At 36.9% G+C, this 15,898-nt stretch overlaps 1 non-coding gene across 1 annotated transcript; it reads right to left on the bottom strand.

Annotated features, from left to right (window-relative positions):
• Window positions 1-8,068: 8,068 nt before the first annotated feature.
• On the bottom strand, window positions 8,069-8,174 carry LOC120268453. The gene has a single exon (XR_005538946.1). It is a non-coding gene; the product is annotated as a small nucleolar RNA R71 (small nucleolar RNA).
• Between the last annotated feature and the right edge of the window lie 7,724 nt (window positions 8,175-15,898).

Genomic DNA, 15,898 nt, shown 5'->3' on the forward strand with positions numbered 1-15,898 from the left:
TAATTAATATATAATGCTAAATCTAGAAATTTTCAAATTCTTTCATACCCAATTCCTATGTTTTAATTGAATAGAGAGAATGGTCTATCATAGGCACAAATAAAGACGTGCAAATAGATGGCATAAAGCATAATAAATGGCATTCAAGACTTAACATATAAGTAGGTGAGGCCCCTCCCCATCCTCCCACACCTAGTTACCACCCCTAAAACAATCTCAACATATGTGATAAAATCACCTCAATGAATATCTTTTGAAAGATAATATAAAATAACCCAGTTTACTAATCTAGATTATAAAAGTGCTATGTGCCTATTATAGTTGTTATCTATGGTAATGGCTTAAATATTGTCACAGCTCCAGAAAAACTTCCAAAAGCAATAAGCTATTTAAAGAAATAAAGAAAGTTGAAATCAAAGATTTTAGGAAAAAAAAAAATTGTCTCAGCTTGGTGATTTTATTTTATTTTTTGAAACAGTCAGCCTGGAGATTTAGTTTTTAAAAAAATTAAACATTTGCTTTTTTAATGAACTTATCTTTTTTTAAAAAGGTTTTAAAATCATTTTACAGGGATAAAGCATATCCATTTCAGTATCCTTATAATATCCCTATGGTTGTGAAATTGCTTGATATAAATAAAGATTTATTCTGAATTTTAAGAAAAAGCGATAAATAGCGTCTCAATCATGAAAGACCATACACTAGTGTTATTGAGGGCACCAATGCTTCTTGCTAATGGTATACAACCAGATATAGCATTTTCTAAGAGCTTATTAGCAAAATTTAATCATTCAAACACAAAAACATTGGAATAGAATCAAGCATATACGTTGATTTCTTTGAAGGACAATTAAACTGATTTTATTTTATTCTAATGAATTTTAGATCTCAACTAATCCTCTAAGCAAATGCAAGAGATATTAATCCGATGCCCATAAAGCTCAATCTCAAATAGGTTTTTTATTTATAAACTCAAATTTTGTCTGGAGGCACTGATAGCTTATAGCATTATGGCAAAATTAAATGATAATATAAAAGATAATGACCCAACAATATCATCATTATCGCATTTCATAAAAAAACAAAGTATACTAATCATCTTGTAGATCTAAACTTCAAAATCATGCTAAAAGGGAAAAGGAGAAGGAAAGTCAAGTCTATATTCCCATAACAAGTTACCAAACCTTTAAAAAGGTAGATTTTCTAACAAAGTAACACTAAGAAAAATAAGGACTGAAAACATGGGGAAATTTTGAGATGAAATTGTCACACTCATGCTGACACAAACACAAGCTAACTCCAGGTTGACATCAACACAACAAACATTCTCCTTCCTAGGAATACAAATAGATGACCACATGCCCTGCTATGCATCATTTGGATTTATATAAGAATATAAAAGGGGCATGGTCCTTGATTCTAAAATGAAGATTGCTATATAATCTTCTAAAAGAAAATTTTCAAGAAATAATGCACCATAAAGGAAAAGGTGCGGGCATGGCACAGTCTCTCACTTGAAAATAGAGATCCATATAATAATCTTTAGAAGGGGGTAGGAGTACATCTGCAGGAATATTTTTCTCAATCCCCCACACTCTTAAATAACTTAAAAGGGCTGACACCTCTTCAAAGGCCTTGTTAGTAAATTTATCTGCAATCTTTTTGTAGTTATCATACATGGTTTTTCTCAATCAACAATAGAAAGGAACTAAATAAAGACATGACAAACCCTGGAGAAAGAGCCCCTCTCAATGTAGCAAGGCTTTGTTCTTTAGATCCACAAAATCTTAAGTCCGCTATTTGTAATCTATCACGTGTTGCTGTAAAAGCATTACGATAAACAAGCATTATTTTGTTTATGAAAATGGCCCTTCAGACAGGTCAAGCATCATCTTACACACTTACTCATCTTTGTTCTAGTTTGGAAGAAGAGCATTTTACAAAGTCTAATCAGTCGATTCTTTTCATATCGTGCTAACTATTAACTTAAACATCATTCTTTCTTTCTAAAAATTTGGTGAATCGACTTAAAATTCAACTCAATTTGAAGATGAAATCATAATTATATTTAATCTAAACAAAGAATTCAATGTATGAATACAAATATTTACAAATCACCATGGGAGATGATTTTTTTTATTATCTACAATTCAAATAGAGAAAAAATCACATGAATTTCAAGTAAATAATCAACATATCTATGATCCAAGCCAAATCAAACTAAGAATGAACAGTTCGCCACAAATTTTTCATGATTTGCAAACCAGATCCAAAACAAAATCTAAATCCTTCACAACAACTCAAAAACACAGAGACCATCAATGATCTAAGGTTCAACTAGCATCATTAAGGATTTACAACAATAATTCCATTAGTTCACTGATCAAATAACATGATACTAGTATCAAAAGAATAAGATGAAAAAAATAGCAAAATGAACTAGATCTGATACAAAATTTATAAGCGAGATCCCAAAAAAGGGCGAGATAAAATATCGAGGTGAACATACTCCACATTAGAGGGGAATCGCCGGCATCGAAAGAGGAGTAGCGATAGGGGAAGGAGGCGGTGTCACACTTCACTTAGTAGAGAGAGTGAACGGGATTTCTCACGGAGGTTTGAGCTGCCGGAGAACGTATGTGGCAATGAGATCAAGGCTCAGTTGGAGAAAGCACCTAAAGGAACAGAGAAACAAGCTAGAGCCCTCTTGTTCCCTTCTCTCATTGCTCTCTCTCTCTCTCTCTCTCTCTCTCTCTCTCACTTCCTCTCTTCTTCTCTTTCTGCCTTTTCCTTTTTCTTTCTTTTTATTTTTTTGGTCATTGGAATATAAGTAAATAAATAAATATTTTACTAAATATAAATAAATAATTTTTTATTTAAAAATACAAAAACTATATATGGCAAAAATAAAAATGAGTAGGTGGGGTTGTGATGTAATTATATTATTCATAAAAAATTGGGGTATCTATAATTAATTTTTATGAATTATTACATTTAAAAAAAAAAAAATATATAATTAAATTGTATGAATTAATTCTATTAGAGGTGTGGTGACATGTTAGACTGTTGTTTAAATAAAATACTAACCACAACAATTTATTTATTTTTACTTAATAGAATATCGGAGGTTAAATGAAATAGTATATATATATATATGTGTGTGTGTGTATATATCTATGACATATGGGCTGCTTGGTTTGATGGTAATCATACACTAATTCCGTCAACAATATCTACTAATAACAATGGAATATTTCCATAGCAGATTTCCATTGCTTTTATCCTTGATTTCTTATAGTGACAGCTCTATTATGTTGTTATGATTTATTTATGAATAAATAAAATAAAATAAATATATTTAGTGATTTTTTAAAGTATAATGGCTAGGTGCGGACAACATCACAAACTTACTAAAATAAAAAATTATCCATAAAATTCAGGATAGTAAAATATTTAAAATAAATAAATAAATAAAAATTTAAAAAGTATTTAAAGTTTGTTAAAATTTTCTGAAATAAAAATCACCCATAAAATTTGGTATAATAGATTTTTTTGTTAATAATTTTTAATTAAATAAATGATAAAAAAAATAGTGGAGATACTTGAAATATAAATTTTTTAAATTTAATATATATATATATATATAGCGGATAATGCATGGATTTTGACGTACTCTCCGTAAGTGCACGGATCGTTACAAATAATAGAGTGGTACCCCCCACGGAGTAGGGTTGTCGAACCACAGGGAGTGAAATTTTAGTACTAATTATTCTTCCAATGTATAGCAAATCACATAATTGGTTTAAAAAATTACAAAGGTTGGAAAAGAATAACAAGATAAAGGTGGAATCAACAGGTAGACTAGGATCGAGTTTTTGGTAACAAGAGAACAATGCCTCGGGACGTTTCCTATGTGTTCGAGATATTGATTTGGATATAATGCCGACCACGGTACATTCTAAAATACTTGTGGGTGCTCAAAAGCTATGTTGCATCTATGACCCTCAATTACGTCAAGGGCTGCCAGTGTAACTACGGGTTTCATACACATCAAGTTTTGCAACTACGCTAGGTAATCGCAACAATGGCAATCCACACACGTCAAATTTTATGCAAGCATCTACACAAATCAACCACATAAGTTATGCAAACACATAAAAAACACAAGAATGCATTAAAACTCCATAGGGAAAAAATAGCAAGTATTCAAAGCATCAAGAACAACATAATTGAACATTCTGAGGCACTGTGAAATGGTTAGCCCCTCATGATTTGATACAAATGAGAAGAAGGAAAGGGAGAACTAGGAGAAGAAATCATGATCTCCCTCTTAACAAATCTCTTCTCAAATGTGCTTTAGAACTTCATGGGTGAGCTAACTTTACTTCCCTTGACCCTCCAACTCTACTTTGGTCCCCTTAGGTGGTGCGGTGAAGCTTAATCTTCATACTTATCAGTGCTCCCCCGGTGGAGAAAAAGAATTCCCAAACAAAAGATGAGGAGAAACCCTAAAAGTTGTAGTTAAAAGGGTGTTTTTGGGCTCAACACGGTCTAATCATGGTTGTGCTCATACCGTGCTTCTCTAAGAGGCTCTAAGTGAATCAGTTAAGTGTCAACCAAAGATATTCATGGGGAGGAAGCACGATCATGCTTCACCTATGCTTCGCTTGAGCAGGCCGTGGAAGGAGCATCTGGGGCATGCTTACCCTGTGAGCAAATGAAGCTGCGATTCTAGAGGAAACCACGGGAGCAGACATGACCATGTCTCAGTAGTGCATGCCCTGGAAGCACTCCCTTACTTATCCAGCTACTCAAGAAACTTTAGATAGTAGTAATCATTAAGGCAAAGCACGATCGTGCTTTTCCTATGCTAGGCTTGGACACTTAGAAAAATCTTTCATTCCTTCCTCGTTTTATCCTCGAATTTAGTCCTCATTGCATTAAGCCCTAATTTCCTTTACTATGAAGGAAAACACTTAGAGCAACACCGAATATATAAAAAATGTGCTAAAAGGCAAGCAAAAGTATGACTTGGGAGTAAGAAAAACATGATATAAGTTGTGCTTATCAGATTTTAAGCAATAAAAACTATTGTTAAAAAAATAATAAGTAAACCTGTGTCTATAGTAGCTAATTTAAAAATTTGCCACTAGAAACACATTTATAGCGGCTAATATAAAAAATCCATCACAATAGTGATTTATAATGACAAATTTATAAATCTGCCACTAAATTTAGTCACTATAGGCCAACCTTATTATATTGACAATAAAGACTGACTCCTTTTATAACTTGTTGTCGGGGTTCTTTATGGGAGCATAAGTGCGTGTGTGACTATCTGTGTGGAGCCACACAGTCATGTGCAAGCTGTGTGGATGCTCGTATAGGGGCACACGGCCTGTCGCATGGTTGTGTAGTGCAATGTGTGACGTTGTCTTGCCAAATTCTTGGACTTCTCTTATAGAAAATGTACACCGGTTGGTAAATTGCCTTGTAACCACCTTTGTGCCATTCTAGCTATGGGAAATTGCTCTGAAACTCCTATGTAAATCTCCTGAGCTTGTCTAAATGCCCCTCTGGCTTGTAGAAAAGCTCTAAAAGTGCTCCATACCTCTATCTTTGCTTTCTTTTTTCTAAAATAACTCTCACACAACCTAACTGAACTAAAGAATGAAATACAGACAATATGAGCACACACACATGATAAAAACCATTGTTTATATACAGAAAAGAATATCGTTATAATATAAATAAATTGAAAAAAATATATTTAGGGGATTTCTTAAAGCCTAATGGTTATACGCCGACAGCATAACAAACTTACTAAAATAAAAAATTATCCATAAAATACATAATAATAAAATATTTAAAATAAATAAATAAATAAATAAGCAAAAATTTCAAAAGTATTTAATGTTCGTTAAAAGTTTTTGAAATATAAAATTCTCCATAAAATTTGGAATAATATATTTTTTCGTTAATAATTTTTAATGAAATAAATGATAAAAAAAATAGCGAAGATCCCTTAATTATAAATTTTTTAAATTTAACATATATATAGACGGCTAATGCATGGATTTGTTGCTATAAAACTATTGTTAAAAAATAATAAATAATCTTTAGTCTATAGTAGCTAATTCAAAAATTTTCCACTAAAAACACATTTATAATGTCTACCATAAAAAAATCGACCGTTATAGAGATTTATAATGACAAATTTTTGAATTTTCCGCTAAAATTAGTCACTATAGGCCAACTTTGTTGTAGTGGTAATGAAAATTGACTCATTGAATAACTTGTTATCGGGGTTATTTATGGGAGCATGAGTGCCTTTGTGACTATCTATGTGGAGGCATAGTCATGTAAAGGCTGTGTGGATGCTCGTATTGGGGCACATGACCTATCAAATGGTTGTGTGGTTACACGGCCTGGAACATGGTTGTGTGGTGCGGTGTTTGGCGTGTTGTCTTGCTAAAATCTTGTACTCCTCTTATGGAAAATGTACACTAGTTGGTACATTGCCTTGTAACCACCCCTGTGTCCTTCTAGCTATGGAAAATTACTCTGAAACTCCCATGTAAATCTCTTGAGCATGTGTAAATGCCCTTGTGGCTTTTATAAAGGCTCCAAAAGTGCTCTATACCTCCATCTTTGCTTTCTTTCTTGTAAAATGACCTACACACAACCTACCTCCACTAAAGAATGAAATATAGACAAGCTTGGTCTATGGTTTACAAGAGGGTACAAAAGCAAACTTCTAAAATCTAGGAGATGTATGTTTCACACCAATTATCACAAACCATTGCTCTAGAAAATAATCATTTCAAAAAATAAAATAAAACAACGTGAGTGTGAGAACTAGACCCATGTCACCCCCTTGTTCATTACTTGAAGTTTATAATACAAGAGACTTATTAATTACTTAACTATCAAAGAATTTGTATCTAAATAGTAGTAATTGTACACATCCTCTGAGGTAGTCATTTCCAGGGTAGCCACTCAAGGGGCTTTAACGCTTTACAAGTGGTAGCTCTTTCTACAATCTTTTCTCAAGGTGGAAGCTTTCACACATCCTATAAGATAACTCTTTCTATCATTAAGCATACATAGTACCTAACTTTATGAGAATAACTACATATTGCATATTTGGTAGCTTTTTTTGCCTCCATATGCACAATTTTTTTTTTCAGAAACTCAACATACAACTAGACCTCTTTTCAACTAAAATTTGATTATACAAGGTTGTAATGAGTGGGTGAAGTGCATCATGAAACAATCGGACAAAACTTTTGAAAAATTGATAAATACTAGAGTGAGGATGACACCTAGTGTTCGAAGCCATCTTAAGACAAAAAATTTTAACCATTAACTCTAGAGTGTGAACCATTGATTAGTGCTTGTGTATTAGCAATACGAAGTATTCTTTTCTTACGTTGAGCACTAATTTTCTCAAATTTTATTGCTTATGCATGTGTATTTGTGTTCTCTTGTGCATGAAGGGTTGTGGAGACAAGTATGGAAATAAGGAACCAAAAGTAGATCGTGGATGCATTTTTTTGATTAAATCTTTAAGTGAACAAATGTGAAGACACAAGTTGTGCTCAAAGACATGTGAGTCTGTGCCAACCTCCATTGTGCTCGAGCGAATATATAATTTGAAGTGGTGCAAAGGCAGTCACACTCATGTGTTCTGACTTGTGCAATGCTAGCAAAATCTTCATCAATGTGATTTTATTGAAGACGCAATGCGATCTACAACATGAATGGGTGCTCATTCATATGGCCTAGATGAAAAGTGTGGATTTAGGAGAATTTTGGTGAAGTATTGTAGCAGCGTACTGTAGTAAATCACTGTAGCATTTACTGTTCATAGCTCCCAGAAATTCAATTCCTAGAGATTCACACTGGCGTGTGGAAATTCCACAAACCCGTGTGGAAATTCCACACACCCGTGTGGAGGCCCGATTCCAGCACTATTTAAGCTGAGACTTGGAATCTTTTTGAGACATAGGTAGAAGAGATGGTAGAAGATTTTCTTGCCCGATAATTTCCTCCTAGAAAATCTCTGAAGCTTAGGAATGAATATCCTCTTTTGTGTAAATTGAATTGGAGTCTCTTTTTGAGACATAGGATAGGTTGAAGGATCTCCTGCGGAAATGTCCTCAGCATGGGTTGCCCGAGTGGATGATTATTCAACCTTTCTACAATGGTTTGAATCCAAGCTCAAAGTAGTTGCTTGATGCAGCAGTAGGCGGTACCTTTGGAAGTAAGACCCCTAAAGAAGCCCGACATCTCATTAAAGAGATGATAATGAATAGTTATTAGTGGAATACACGAGACAGAAAGAATGTAGGCAGACTTCATGAGATTGATGCAATCACATCATTGGCGGCCTAGGTTGAGTCATTGAGCAGGAAGTTAGACTCTCTAACTTCTCCTAAAGTTTCGGCCGTGATGAGTTGCACTAGGTGTGGAGGAGGACATGCTTCATCTGATTGGCCGATTGCTATTGGCGGTACATCTTCAGTGGAACAGGTGGATTTTGTAGGCAATGCAATGAGAGGTTAAGGAAATCCGTATAGCAATACCTACAATCCGGGGTGGAGGAGCCACCCAAACCTTTCTTACAGTAATCAAGGGCAATAGAAGACTACAGCACCACCAGGTTTCCAACAATAATAACAAGCCCCAAACATGGAGAATCGAGTTTAAGGGTTGGAGAACCGGATGACTGATTTAGAGAAGGCTTTGACCAAGTTCATTCAATCATCGGATACAACATTTCAATCGGTTGAAGCCATACTTTGCAACCACACCATATCATCGCAAAACTTGGAGAACCAAGTGGGCCAAATTTTGATGTTACTTTTTCGGAAAGACCTCAAGGGAGTTTGCCATGCAATACGAATACCAATCCAAGAAATCATGTGAAAGTAATCACTTTGAGAAGTGGTTGTGAAGTTGAGAGTAGGCTCCCTAGTGAGAAGACCAATGTTGAGTCACCCAAGGTCATGGAGGGTGAGGAGATAGCCAAAGAGAAGGAGGTGGCACCCCCACCTTACAAGCCAAGAATCCCGTATCCATTAAGATTGAAAAATGACCAAAATGATGAGCAATATAAGAAGTTCTTGGGATCGTCTCTCTTCACTCTGCCGACCTCTCACTATCTTTTTAAATGAATTTCGTTGAGTTTTCCGATCAAATTCAAGGATTTTTGTTCTCATTTTGTCGGTAAGCCTCTTTTCCTTTTTTTCCTTCACCCGATCTTTATTTCTTTCGATTATTCTAGTGATTTTGAATCAATTTCATGTTTAAATGATTGGTGTTTGCTTTTCAGAAATAATTTAGAATGAATTATTGATGTATTTTTGGGATTTTTGCATCTTGGTCATGAGGCTTTCACACCTCAAAGATCCACACGAGCTTGTGGATTTCTGCCGAGTTGTATTCTTGAGCTTATTTGAGCGATTCATTTTTAATTCTTGCAGATATATTCCCCGGAACAAAGAAATAGGCTGACAAATATCCACGTGAGTCGTCTCCTGAACTAGAGCAGTTAGTGTTTGCCATCCCCAAACACTAGGTTCAGTTCGAGCGTCTATGGAAGCTTAAGTTTGGGTAGTTACGTTTCTTGGACTTGAGTGCACTTAGAGAGATCTAGTGAGGAGATGAGGTGATTGAGGAGGTTGATAAGCTCCTATCAGTTGGTGGCTATTGTAGATTACTGTCGATTAGAGAGCTATCTATTCGTATGCTCACTTTAGAGGTGCTTTCTTCATTCGAGTTTCGATCGTTCATACAATAGTTTCTCAAGCATCGATACTATACAGTTCAGAGCATTTGGACAATGCTATAGCATGTGCGTCACTCAGTTCTCTATCCGACTGGGGCTTTACGATGAGGCTTTTCTTGATACAGATGAGTATGAGCAGCTCCAGAAAGACTACACCTGTAGTTTGATCGCAGTAGTGTGCCTATAGGGCATTGTGTGGACAGGGACAGTATGAGCCAGAGGTGTCCAAGGCCACATGCCTTTCTCGGCCAGCATATAGATATATCCATGCCATTCTGAGCAAGTCAGTGAACGGCCGTGGCGACATCACCGGAGTTTTGAGCAAACATGAACTGTTATATTTGTACTCCATGGTACAGAGTGAGCCGATTCACTTGGGACACATTTTAGCCGAATATTTACAACACCAAGGCCAGTAAGTCAGTGTCGGGTTGATTTTCTCGGGCCCATACATTACCAGACTTATCATGGGCATGGGTCTGATGGACGCTATTTAAGGGGTCGAGAAGATGGTCTTTCCATCTCCCATTGGTATAGAGACGATGAGATTGATGGGGATGGTGCACAGGTATAGGCCGAGTGTCTACGTGATAGTCATTCCCCCATCAGAGATGGCAAAGGAAGAGGAAAGTTGCAGCCGAGGGATCTCAGCCTATGCAGGAGCCGCATCAGGAGCATATGGAGACCGATGTACCCCCTACAACACAGGAGCTACCACCAGTGTAGATCTTTTCTCCTTCTCAAGCCCATGATCATTTTGAGAGGCTCAATAGTGCTGTAGGGGTACTACAAGCAGATCTAGCTGAGGTTCATGTGATATAAGCGGCGAACCATGCAGAGGTAATGACGTGTCTCGAACACTATAGTCGATCCTAGAGCGAGACGCGACCTCCCCATTTGTGAGGAGACCCCGGATTCCTCCAGCATCCCCAGCACCACCAGCTACATCACCACCACCACTAGCACTAGTTGATCCACCCATAGCAGCAATAGAGCCGACCGAGCAGGACATTGATGCTTGAGGTGTCTTTACCTTTGTTTGTCTTTATGTTTTTTGTATTTTTATATCTGCAACTTATTTTGGACTTGTACTCCTCAGAAAGGATCTTCCTTCTGAGTTTATCTTTTTTTTTTAGTTGTTTTGAGTTGTATTTCATTTTCATTTCTTTATAGACTCGAGTTATTTTATTTTTGTTGAGCTTCACTGAACTCCCTTGTGTATACGTGCAGATGGTCTTGTCTGTCTGGAATTTGAGGAATAGTTATTGGCACGGTCAATGTGACATTCACATGGCTGTGTGTGCTCCATAACCCGTTGGAACTCAACTCTCAATGAATAAAGCTCCATCAAACATACCATTGGGCGTTCATGGAAGTATTGATTTAGTTTCCCATCTCCACACATGTTTTTGATTGTTATACTTCTTTATTGTGCTTGTATGTGAACATTGAGGGCAACGTAAATCTTAAGTGTTAAGAGGGGAGGGAGAGGGGGGGAGTTCACATTACACATGTTCTATACTTATGCATTTAATGTTTATGCTCATGTAGTCAATAGAGGTTCACCTTATTTGTAATAGTTGTATTCTTGAGTTTAGGAAAATTTTTAACATTGAATGTTCTCATGCTCTAGTTTGTTTTTTTAATTTTTAGGAACTTTTTGCCCGATTGACACTTAGTGCACTACTCACTCATCTAAACCTTCTGGAAACTCAATTTTCACGTTTAAAGGGACTATTTTAGTTTGTTTCTTGTTTTAATTTCTCTGAAAAGAAAAGGTGTGTGCCAACCTTCATTGTGCTTGAGCGAATATACAATTTGGAGGGGAACAAAGGCAGTCACACTCATGTGTTCCAACTTGTGCAATACTAGCAAGATCTTCGTCAATATGATTTTATTGAAGACACAACGCAATCTACCGCATGGATGTGTGCCCATTCATGTGAACTCGATGATAAGTGTGGATTTAATAGTATTTTTGGTAAAGTACTGTAGCAACTAATTCTACCGAAAATCACTGTAGCAGTTAATGTTTACAGCTTGTAGGAAATCAACTTCGGGAAATTCCTCACGCTTTTCATGGATACCAAATTCCAGCGACTATTAATACTGTGATTTTTGACATTTTGAAGGAATCTCTTCCTATCTTTTTCTCATCTTTTACTGATCTTTAGAGGCGCTCGCAGTTAGGATTTGGAAAAGGTGTTGGCTAGGTCTTTGGAGTGGTTCTACGGCCTTTGACACCGCATTCCTTCAGAAGATAGTTATCGGGGGTACTTTCGTCAGCATCGATTCGGTGAGGTGTGCCCTAGGCTTGACGAGGGAACCCTTGGAGAAGACGAGGTGACTCCACAAGACCGTCAATACGGATTACGATTAGGTTTTACTTATGGATTACATGCTTTTAGATTCGATCTCATTGTGATTGCATATTGCTCCATGGAGAGCTAAATCCCCAGTGGGTGCTTGGACCTGCAAACACTAGGATGATTTTGTTTCATTGACCTTTTATTATGTTTCTTTAATTGATGTTTTAATTGAGCTCCAACCTTGAATGCTTGTTGATTTGATTTTCCCTTAAAGTGACACAAGTGTTGAGAATCTTTATTGGTAATCCTTGTGAATGAGCGACACTTCATTAGGATTTGACAGAGCTTGGTTGGAGAGAGTCGAGAGGTAGCGGAACGTTCCCTTTCTCTTCCGATGTGATTTATCCTACCTCCACATTTCAAGAGTTCTTTACTGGTCATAATAAAGTGAAGTGCTAAGAGACGAACTCCACTGGGGACTTAGTTGCACGAGCAATAGGATAAACTATTGAAGTAATCCTTAGTGCTGGGCTTAATTGTGACTAGGGGTCTTTCGCCTGGACCAAAGGGTTAGATCTATATTTCAGAATAGGGTTTATCACTTGGAGTCCCTATAGAGTTAAGCAATCTTGCACAGTGTGAGGCGTCGAAAGTATTCCCTTTCATCGGGCATAGTGTAGGGTTAGTCACGGTTAACCTTAGATTTGGGACCGTGTGTTTTAGGATTTCTATAACTTATTATGCATCAGTTAGGAGACATAATGATTAGTCTTGCACTTGAAACAATAGTCCTATGGTGAGCAATATCTGAGTGCCCCATTTTCTATAGATTGTCTCTCCTACCATTCTATTGCATCTCTTTCTTATTTTCTTTGTTTCTATTTGCATTGATATTGTTCACACCACTCTTGAATCATCTTCACTATAGTTAAATATCAATTCTTGTGTTTCCAAGCATTATTCCCCATGGATACGACTACACACTCAATAGGGTATTTTATTACTTCGACAACCCATGCACTTGCGGTACACACACACAAGGGGCGTGTCAGGAATCACTCTTTTGAACATGCATGCTTCACTTGTGGCCCACTTGCTTTATGCATGGTACCATTTTGATGAGTACATTTCATATCATGTTTTATATAGCTCCAAATTATATTTTATCTTGTCATTAAGTATTCTTTTATCATATTTCGTGCTATTCTAGGTATAGTTTATTTATTATACAGAATTCTAGGGTTCAAAAGTAATAGGAATGGAATCGAATGAAAATTGGTAGAAGAATAATATTATTCTAAGTGTCCAAGCTAAGCACGACTTAAGAGCAGTATGCCCAGTGCTTATTATGGTCTACAGGATAGTTGAGCTATAACGCAAGCATGAGTATGCTCCAGGGCAAGTACGGGTGAAGCACATGGTTGTTTCTTCCACTTGCTTTTTTTATGGATTCGGAAGGTTTTTCCTTTTAGGTCAAGCGCAGTTACAATATCTCTTTCACGAGCATGCTTGGTCTGAGCACAGTTAGAGCATAACCATGCTCTCCCCATGCATTTCTAAGGATTTCTAGGGTTTTCTACACTTAGCTGAAGCACAAGTTTAATGTTCCCTTCACAAGCATGCTTGGTTGAACACGCCAGAGCACAATCGTGCTCTCCCTATGCACCTCTCTACCTGGATACTTAGTTGATTTCCACCAAAGCGGTAAGAGAAGAAAAGCTTTAGCACACCCGTGCTTAGGTTGTGTTGAGCTTGAAAGGTTCTTTTATTTCCCCGATCTAGGTTTTTGTTAAGGAGAGCTTGACAAGGGTTTGGAGAGCCACTTTTGGATATACACCAAAGGTCAAGACTAGTCTTCACCGCAACTTCTGTGGACATTAAGATAGCATTGGAGGCATGTTTTAGGACTGGAGCTAGCCAATTTGAGGTGTTCTTCGAGTCCGATTGAGGAGATTTTGCTAGAAAGATTGAGTCATGATTTCTTATGTTTTTGTACCTCTTTTTCTCTTTTTGTTATATGAACTCATGAAGGGCTAACCATTCTACGGTGCCATAGGCTATGAACCTTGCTGCTTAGTGTACTTTGACTTACTAGTTCTTAATGATTATGGACTTTTATTGTGTTTTTATGTTAAATCTTGTGTTGTATAACTTGATAAGCTTGATTTGTGAAGTTGTAGTTGTAAAACTTGACATTTGTTAATTGCCATAGTTGTATTCATCTCGTGTGAGTGCAAAAGTTGATGTCTAAGAGACTCGTAATCATAATTACAAAACTTGACGTGTAGGAAAGCCATAGGTACATCATTACTTTTGAGCACGCATAAGAACCTTGAAATATACCTAATAATCTTTGGAAGCAAGTCAGTACACTAATGCACTTGGGAATTAGTCTGAGGCATTACTTCTCATTATCAGTAAATCTTATATGTCTTTACCTATCTTTCATCCTTCTTATTTCAATTCACTTTAGTTAGTTGAAACCAAATGTAAGTTTAGTGGATCCATAAAGTTTATATGCACACTGCACACAAACCTAAATAAGGGGGAAATGATAGGTCACTCTACTGCTTGCCCAGCATAACCCAATCCAACGTCACAGTCTAAGAAAGAAGAAAAAGAGTGGTGAGTAACAGGTGTTACCTAGTAAGTGGTGTCTCATAAGTGCTTGTGTACTAAGAATACGAAGTATTCTTTTCTTACAATGAGCATTACTTTTATCAGGTTTTATAGCTAATACTTGTGTTTTTGTGTTCTTTTGTGCATATAGGGTTGTGGAGCTGAATAGAGAAGAAAGGAGCCAAAGTAGATTGCAAATGCATTATAATGATGGAATCTTGAAGTGGACACACGAGAAGACGTAAGTTGTGCCAACATCCATTATGCTTGATGGAATATGTAAATTGGAGGGCCACAAAGACAGTCATACTTATATGTTCCAACTTGTGCAATGGTAGAAAGATTTTCAGCAATGTCATCCCTTATTGAAGAAGCGACGCAATCTACGGCATAGACGTGTGCCCGTTTATGTTGCCTCGATGAAAAATGTGGATTTGGGAGTGTTTTTGGTGGAATACTATAGAAGGTACTGTGGCAATTACTGTTTACAGGCCGCAGAAAATCAGGTTCCTGCAAATTCACATGGGTGTGTGGAAATTCCACACGCCCGTGTGGATTTATGATTCCAGCCCAATTTAAAGCCGCTATTCAGCCTGATTTGAGAATCTTTCTTTCCATCTTTTCTCCATCTTTTGAGAGGCTTGCAGCTAGGGTTTAGGGGGCTTTGGCAATGCTTTTGGAGTGCTTCTATGGCTTTGACACCATTTTTCTCTTGGAAGATAATTATTAGGGGAGCTTTCGTCGGCACCGATCCGGCGAGGTGTGCCCTAGGCTTGACAAGGGGACCTTTAGAGAGGACGAGGCTATTCCACAAGACCATCGACACGAATACAGAGTGGGTTTTCTTATAGATTGCATGTTTTTACTTTAGATTTTATTATTGATTGTATCTTGCTTTATGGATAGCTAAATCCCCTAGTGGGTACTTGGACTTGTAAACCCTAGGATACTATTGTTTCATTGACCTTTTATTATGTTTTCCATAATTGATGTCTTTAATTGAGTTCCAACCTTGAATGCTTGTTGATCGATTTCTCCCTTATAGTGACACTTGAGTTCCATAATCGTTGTGAGTGAGTGACACACCATGAGATTTAGACAAACCAAGATTGGAGAGGGTCGAGAGGATGAGTCGAGAGGTTGCGGAGCGTCCCCTTTCTTCTCCAGTATGATTTAT

This window comes from Dioscorea cayenensis, chromosome 1 (assembly GCF_009730915.1).
Source record: "Dioscorea cayenensis subsp. rotundata cultivar TDr96_F1 chromosome 1, TDr96_F1_v2_PseudoChromosome.rev07_lg8_w22 25.fasta, whole genome shotgun sequence".
Classification (NCBI taxonomy): Eukaryota; Viridiplantae; Streptophyta; class Magnoliopsida; order Dioscoreales; family Dioscoreaceae; genus Dioscorea; species Dioscorea cayenensis.